The sequence below is a fragment of the Palaemon carinicauda genome, chromosome 11 (assembly GCF_036898095.1).
Source record: "Palaemon carinicauda isolate YSFRI2023 chromosome 11, ASM3689809v2, whole genome shotgun sequence".
Taxonomy (NCBI): domain Eukaryota; kingdom Metazoa; phylum Arthropoda; class Malacostraca; order Decapoda; family Palaemonidae; genus Palaemon; species Palaemon carinicauda.
This window is the reverse complement of record NC_090735.1, coordinates 75,417,181-75,425,426: the sequence shown is the minus strand read 5'-3', so window position 1 is coordinate 75,425,426 and position 8,246 is coordinate 75,417,181.

Sequence of the window (8,246 nt, the reverse complement as noted above, 5' to 3'; positions counted from 1 at the left end):
ATATTAAATATATGTCAAACTTTTTAATTGTGTCTTTGTGAACCCGTGTGGCATCACCCCCAAAAGAATTAGTGCAAGAAATATAGTTTTGAATCAAAGGTAAAGTAAGTGTGTTTCTCAGTTATGTAACTTGGCCTCGTGCGAAGTTGATGCACGAGGGTTTACAGGTAAAAATGTTAATACATGTGGTTGTAAATAACCCAGTATTTCACCACAAGCATCAATAATGCAGCAACTATTTAATGTGCTGCCAGCTCATCTAGGAAACATATCAGGAGTGAGCGTAGATGTGTTTAAGAATAATCTCGATAAACACCTAAGATGCATCCCAGACAATCCAAGACTTGAAGATACAAAATACACCAGAAGATGCATAAGCAATTCTCTGCTGGATATACGCGGTGCCTCACACTGAGGGACCTCAGGGAACCCAAACATAGAATAAGGCAATAAGGTAAGTCTCTCTCTCTCTCTCTCTCTCTGTGATAGTGTAACGCCGTGGCCACCGAGATTTACGAGGCTTCTTCTGTACCAACCGTGTGTCACACGATCGTATGTAGTAAAGGCATTTCATTTTGTGTATATATTATGCTTGTATCTTCGCTCTTCCCTCGCACTAAAAAGAACCTGAATAAAGATGCCTGTTTTTCTCACCATTAATGGTGTCGGTTTTGAACAGGAAATTTCCTGTTGCATTGAGCTTTTGTATATAAAGGAGAGCGTTCTGTAATAAACTTACTCAGTTGCTTTCATCCTGTCTTTGAGTCACAACCTCCTCTCGGCCCGTCACATTGGTGACCTCGGAAGTCGACTCGCTCCTCCCGCCTTCCAACCCCCCTCGCCCCTCCGTCGTTGGTACTATGGCGGACTCTACGGAAGTTAATGCTTTGGCTCCCCCATTGATACTTTCGTCATTCGCCAGTGGAGAGGCGTTTGCTTAGTTTCAGCGCGCAGAAGTCCAGTTTCGCATCAAGGGCGGGACTTGCTCCACCACCAAAGCAGATTATGTTCTCGTGGCAATACCCGAGGACACCTTCCCGGAAATATCCGACTGGCTTTGTGAACAAGGAGACACCCCAATAGCCTATGACGCCCTCAAAACATACCTTCTGCAACAGTACTCACCGTCACCAGCTGCCCGTATAGCAAAGCTTTTTCAGCTCTCGCAACAACCGTTGGGGGACCAAAGGGCTTTGCTCGCCCTCAGGAAAAGGACCAGTATCCCTTGCCTGCAACCTGCCGCAGACGGCTCTCCTCATGAGCTGAACCTGCTTCGTGCCCTTTGGATACTCCGTTTACCCGGCCTGTACGCGCTGCCATACCCAATGTCAATAGTTTACCCATAAAGGACTTGATGACCAAAGTCGACGCCCTTATGGACAGCCACTTCAAGACCTCCATCATCGCCTCCACTCCTAACGAAGAGGACGCCTATTCGATGTCAACTGAAGCGGACATGAACGCCGTAGAACATACAGGCCTACCCCGTCGCGTGCCGAAGCAGCGACAAAGCCAGCCACCACCCACCCCTTACTCGCGCCCCAACCAACGACTTCTACAGCCACTTACTACCTCCCATCCGCCGCAGTTTTGCTACTACCACTTCAGATTCGGGGCAACCGCGAAGAAATGTGCCAAGGATTGTCAGTGGCCAAAAAACGTGTAAGTAGGCCATCACTCGTGGCGGTGGCCTCCCGTGTTCCTAATCTTTTCTTTTTATATGATGCAGGAAAGGCGTGTGATTTTTGGTAGACACGGGTGCTTGTCGTTCTCTTTTGCCAAGGGAACTCTTCAGGACACGACGTAATCTGTCTACGTCTGCCGACGTCCGCTTGGTAGCTGCCAACGTATCTGCGATACCCACCTACGGTTACGAGAATCTCACATTATCGTTCGGAAACGGTAAATTTAATTGGAAGTTTCTCGTTGCTGACGTCACATTGCCAATCCTCAGTGCGGATTTCCTCTCTCATTTCCACCTTCTGGTCGATGTCACCCACCGACGATTGGTCAACGCAGACCCGTACTTGTCGACACCTCTTCAACCCCCCCCAACCTCGCTTCCCACATCAGCGCACTTACGGATGCCTACGCCCACCTCCTCACGTCGTACCCGGAAGTTTTCCATCCAGAACTTCGCCAAACGACCACGGCTCCTGCCAAGCACGATATTTATCACCCTGTCAAGACGTCTGGACCCCCAGTCTTCGCAAAATTCAGACGTCTGGCACCGGAACGATTTGCAGCTTCCAAACGGCATTCGCCGAAATGGAGGAAATGGGCCTTTGCCAAAAGGCCTCCAGCCCATGGTCGTCACCCTTACACATCGTTCTGAAGAAAGAAGGCTCGCTCCATCCGTGCGGGGATTACAGGCGCCTGAACATGCAACCAGAACCGGATCATTACCCGCTCCCAAACATCACCGACGTGACCTCCTACCTGCACAAAGCGAAGGTTTTCTCTACGCTTGACCTCCTGAAGGGGTATTATCGGGTGCCTATGTACCCAGAAGACATCCCCAAGACTGTCATCACCACTCTGTTTGGTACATACACCTTCAATTACTCCTGGTTTGGCCTTCGTAATGCTGGGGCCACGTTTCAACGTCTCATGGATGGCATCTTAGGGGACCTCCCCTTCTGTGTATGTTATGTGGACGACATACTTGTGTTCTCCTCCTCAAAAGAGGAACACCTCCGTCACCTGCGCATCGTGCTCGACCACCTGCAACAAAACGGCCTTGTAGTCCGGTATGACGAGTGTACCTTTGGCGCCAACGAAATGTCGTTCTTAGGGCACCGCATCACTACTGAAGGAGTTCATCCCCTCCCTGAGAAGATAGCAGCCGTTCAGGACTTCCCCGGGCCCTCGACTATCAAAGCTCTGCAGGAATTCTTGGAGGCATGATCAATTACTATCACCGTTTTCTGCCAGCTATTGCCACCATTCTTGCTCCCCTCTTCACTTCCCTCAAGGGCAAGCCAAAGGACATGAAGTGGGGTCCCCTTCAAGAAGCGGCCTTCTGCAATGCAAAGAAGGCCCCATCGACCACTGCAGCTCTCACTTTTCCTATCCAACATGCCCCTCTCCTTCTCTCCACCGATGCCAGCGACGTTGCTATTGGGCAGTACTCAAGCACGTGGTCAACGGCTCGCCCCGCCCATTGGCCTTCTTCAGCAGAAAACTTTCCAAGGCAGAATCGGGTTATTCTAACGTCGATCGCGAATTGCTGGCGGTGCACTTGGCTGTCCGTCACTTTCGCCATTTCTTAAAAGGTACGCCCTTCATCATTCGCACAGACCAAATGCCTCTGGTGCACGCCTTCACTCGACAGTCTGACGCCTGGTCCGCCCGTCAACGCCGACATCTCTCCGCCGTGGCTAAATACAATTGCACCCTTCAATACGTCCCTGGGAAAATGAATCCCGTTGCCGATGCCCTGTCAAGAAACACGTTGGCTGACGTTCAACTGGGATTGGATTACAACGCCCTGCTGAAGCCCAACAACAAGATCCAGAGTATCAAGCATGTAGGGCATCCTGCACATCCCTCCGTTGGGAAGACTTCCCCCTCGAAGACTCTAACACCACCCTCCTCTGTGATGTCAGTACAGGTAGACTGCGACTGTGGATTCCTAGTCCCATGTGCCGGCAGGTGTTTGATTTCATTCACAGCCTTTCATATGCCTCATGCCGTTCTACTGCACAGCTGCTGAAGACGAAGTTCATTTGGCACGGCATTTCTAAGAATGCTAAGGATTGGGTCCGCACCTGTACTTCTTGCCAAACTCCCAAAGTACATCGACACACGGATTCAGGAGTGGGCACCTTTCCTCAACCTCAGCGTCGTTTCGCACACATTCACGTTGACGTTGTAGGCCCCCTACCCACATCACAAGGACATCGTTACCTGTTTACCGTCATCGACCGCTCCACTCGTTAGCCTGAAGCCATTCCCATGGAAACTGCAACGTCCGCCTCATGTACATCTGCCTTACTCTCTGGATGGATTGCAAGATTTGGTATCCCTGATCCTATTACCTCTGACAGGGGTACCACTTTCACCTCTCAATTGTGGACATCATTAGCGAATCTCCTGGGCAATACCCTACATCAGTCAACTGCCTACAACCCCGCTGCCAATGGAATGGTTGATCGTTTTCATCGTACCCTCAAAGGAGCTTTGATGTCCCGCTGCAATGATTCCAACTGGTTTACTCAGCTTCCCTGGGTCCTCCTGGACTAAGGACCACTCCTAAAGACACTCTAGATGTCTCGGCAGCTGAAATGGTGTATGGCGACCCGTTGGTCGTCCCTGCCGATTTTTTTCCTTCTACAACCTCCTCCGACGATCTCCAGCATATACGTCACGTCATGGGAAAATTTACTCCATGCCGCCAGACTTACACGGCCCCAGCAAAGCATCACATACCGACAGACTTGCACTCTGCCACGCACGTCTTCCTGCGCAACGACACTAGCAAGCTACCGCTAACGCCCCCTTACACGGGCCCTTTCCTTGTGATCCGACGCAGTCTGAAAGCATTCCTACTAAACATTCGTGGCAAAGAAGACTGGGTCTCCATTGATCGTCTAAAACCTGCATAACTCCTACCAGATGACCAGCCTACAGTTCGCCTCTCTAAATCAGGGAGCCCTATTTAACATGTACAGTGTGTCATTTTTAGGGGGGGAGCCATGTACCAACCGTGTGTCACACGATCATACATAGTAACGACCTTTCAATTTGTGTATATATTATGCTTGTATCTTTGCTCTTCCCTTGCACTAAAAAGAACCTGAATAAAGATGCCAGTTTTTCTCACCGTTAACGGTGTCGGTTTTAAACAGGAAATTTCCTGTTCCATTGAGCTTTTGTATAGAAAGGAGAGTGTTCTGTAATAAACTCACTCGGTTGCTTCATCCTGTCTTTGAGTCACTACCTTCTCTTGGCCCGTCACACTTCCCTGTGACATTTAAATTCCTGATGTATGAAAGCTGAAAGCTGGATTAAAATCAATTTACACAAAACTTTTGAGATGAAAGGTCACGCCGGTGGTACAAGGCTTTTTTTCAACTTAAAACTATAGAAAATCGATACAAATGTTGGTGAAGTTTCAGTGACTGTTTGAGAGCATACTGAAGGACTATTATAGAATTTGAAAAAGATCTAGACGTATTCGAAAACTGTTTGGTGAATCATGGTTCATTTGCACGTGGCTTTTTTACCCGAGAACTACGGTACAATGCCGTTTAAGTGCTGTGTATCCAAATGTAAGGGAAATTACGACAATGGTCCAAAAGTTTATATTTTCAGGTTTCCTGTAAATGAAGAAAGAAAAAGTAAATGGCTTAAGAGCATGAAAAGAGAAGATTTCCAACCAACAGAAAATCGCCGGGTAAGTTTGTAATATATTGAACATTTTAAACACACACACACACACACATATATATGTGTGTGTGTGTGTGTGTGTGTTTGTGCATGTGTATATGTGTGTGTGTTGCGTGTGTTTGTCCAAGGACATAACGAGTCATGCGATCTCACTTTAATTAAAAATGTATATACGTCAATTGCAAAATGATATAATATATAAAGACAATGAATTGCACTATCGGTAGTGGCTTTAAACTTTTATTACGAAATTTTTCTATTAAGAATGATAGGAAATTGATACAACCTTCAAGATTTCGAGTTTTATTTTACAGTTTTTGGAATATAAAATGTTTTACTTTTGTAAAGTAGACAAATAACAGATTTTGACAAAAATCGCTAATTGCAGCTATTTATATTATAACTACTTGTTACGTTTCCTGATTATCGTATATCATTGTATTTCTATTGGTGATGACAAAACTGGGAATAAAATTGCAGCTAAATTAAGGCGCCCATATCTTAGAGACGATGCTGTTCCCACATTGTTTCTGAATTATCCTGAATATTTGTGCCCAACTAAAAGACGAGGGATAGAAGAAGCCACATTCAAAGTTGCTATTGAAAATAGTTTATCGGATGCTAAGGAATACAAAAAGAAAATTGGATTTAGTGAATTACAAGAACTATCTAGGAAACTTAAACTAGATAAGTATTGGGACATTATTCACAAAGAAAATTCTCTCTTGGTTAGTCGCATCTCGCTTTCACCATCTGCTAATATCATAATGTCTATGCCGATAAATTCAGTTAAATCTGTCCAAGTGTATATAGGTAATGTGGCTGTAAGTAAGATGCACGACTATGTCATTCCTACTCATGTGCAAGATACAAATGCTATCGAAGTCGTGTTACAGGAAAGGAGTAAGTAGGACAGACAAAATAGCTGTTCCATGAAACAAGTTGCTATTGTTGAATTGATTTTAACGTTTATTTCCTCTATAATAGACCAACCATTCAGGCATTCAATGATTTTGAAATTAATCTATGACCAGTTAAAATTGATAACTCAAAGGAACATTCATTGATCCACTGATCTTTTGGTTTCCTCTTCTTTATTATCTAATATTTCACCTCGCAGTATAGATTCTTTAGAGACAGAAGATGGTTAGTATTACAGAGTTTGTCAACAATAAAGCAGGTTTTTATATCTAAGCAACTTAGTCCAGAAGTAGATCAGTATGATGGTAATTTTCTTTCATATATCAGACAAAAGTCAAAATCATAACATACTTCAGACAAAGCTATACTGATGGTAGATGAGATTCATTTAAAACCCTTTTTTGACTATAAGGGAGGTTCTGTTATAGGATCAGCATTTGAGTGCAACAAAGAAGCAACTAGTGCATTATGCTTTCATGGTGGGGGCTGTCCAGTCCAAATTTCATGATGTGGTTCATAGTATTCCTGTAAAAACTATAAAAGCCAAAACGTTATTTAATGTCATTAAGAAAGTAATAATAGGTTTGGAAAAAATTGGATTTAAAGTAATCAGTGTCATTACTGATAATAATGCGATAAATGGAAAAGCGATGTCCTATTTTGCAACCCCACCACAGTTGTCTATAGTCTATCCCCACCCAGCAGCAAATTGCAGACCTTTGTTTTTCATGTTTTACACCGGACACATACTGAAGTGTGTCAGAAATAATTAGTTGGGTCTAAAGGATGATTGCAAAACAATGGTATTTCCAAAATTTCCGTTCAGCAAAATTTTCAACAACCACAATGTATCCTTTTCTCCATGGAAGCCATTGGAGGATTTGTATTTGGTAGAGTCAGATTTACTGTTAAAACAATCTTATAAATTAATAATTAAAGCATTACGGCCATCCACATTTAAAAAACGAAACGTAAGTTTCGTTCACAAAATTATTAATGAATATGTTATTCAAGCAATGCAAAATCTTGGGAAAGAAAAACAATTGTCTAATTACGATGATACAGCACATTTTATAGAGATATTTTGGATTTTGTGGTTAATAGTTAATGCAGTCAATAGTCAATGTGGTGTGTGTCAATGCCCCGAAAGCTAGATGTACAGAGGAGGAGAAATATACATTTTGGGAGGAGATGGACCAGGAGCTTAGAATAATTCCTGAAAGGGAAAGGGTAATTTTAAGAGGAGATCTGAATGGCCACTTGGGAATTAGTAGGGAAAGGATAGAGCGTGTGCATGGAGGTTGGGGTGTGGGTAGAGAAATGATGGGTGAGAAAGAGTTATTGGTTTTGCAGTGGCTTTTGACCAAGCAATGATCAACACCTACTTTGAGAAAAAGATTTAACAGACTGATTACTTACAGTAGCTGTGGCAGGGAGAGTCAGATAGATTTGCTGCTGTATAAGAGAGACCATCTGATGGAGGTTAGAAATTACAAGGTGATAAATGGGGAAAGTATAGCAAAGCAACACAGGATAGTGGAACGACGCGGGCGGATGTGACGTTTGTCAAGATGGTGGACAGCTATGGCTGCCGTTTGTTTACGTCGCTCGGTACCGTAACAGTAACACAGGAGGAGAGCTTTGCAACGGCCCCTCCTATAACTTGCCACACCTTCCCCCTCGAAGCGTAAACACTATGTGGGGTGCAGATAGCCATGTGGCGTGTCAAGCATACGTCCCCTGTTGATATACGATATCCAAAAGGGAAACCTTACGGGTACTCGCTCCAGAAGTCAGAATTCTGTGAAACCTTTAGTTTAATTCTCTGGGAATATCTACTGTAGTCATATATACCCTCAGGAAGCCACTGAAGGAACCTTCCATCAGGACGTCATGGCCATCTCACCCAAAAATAGATTTTTCGCTTCGCTCAA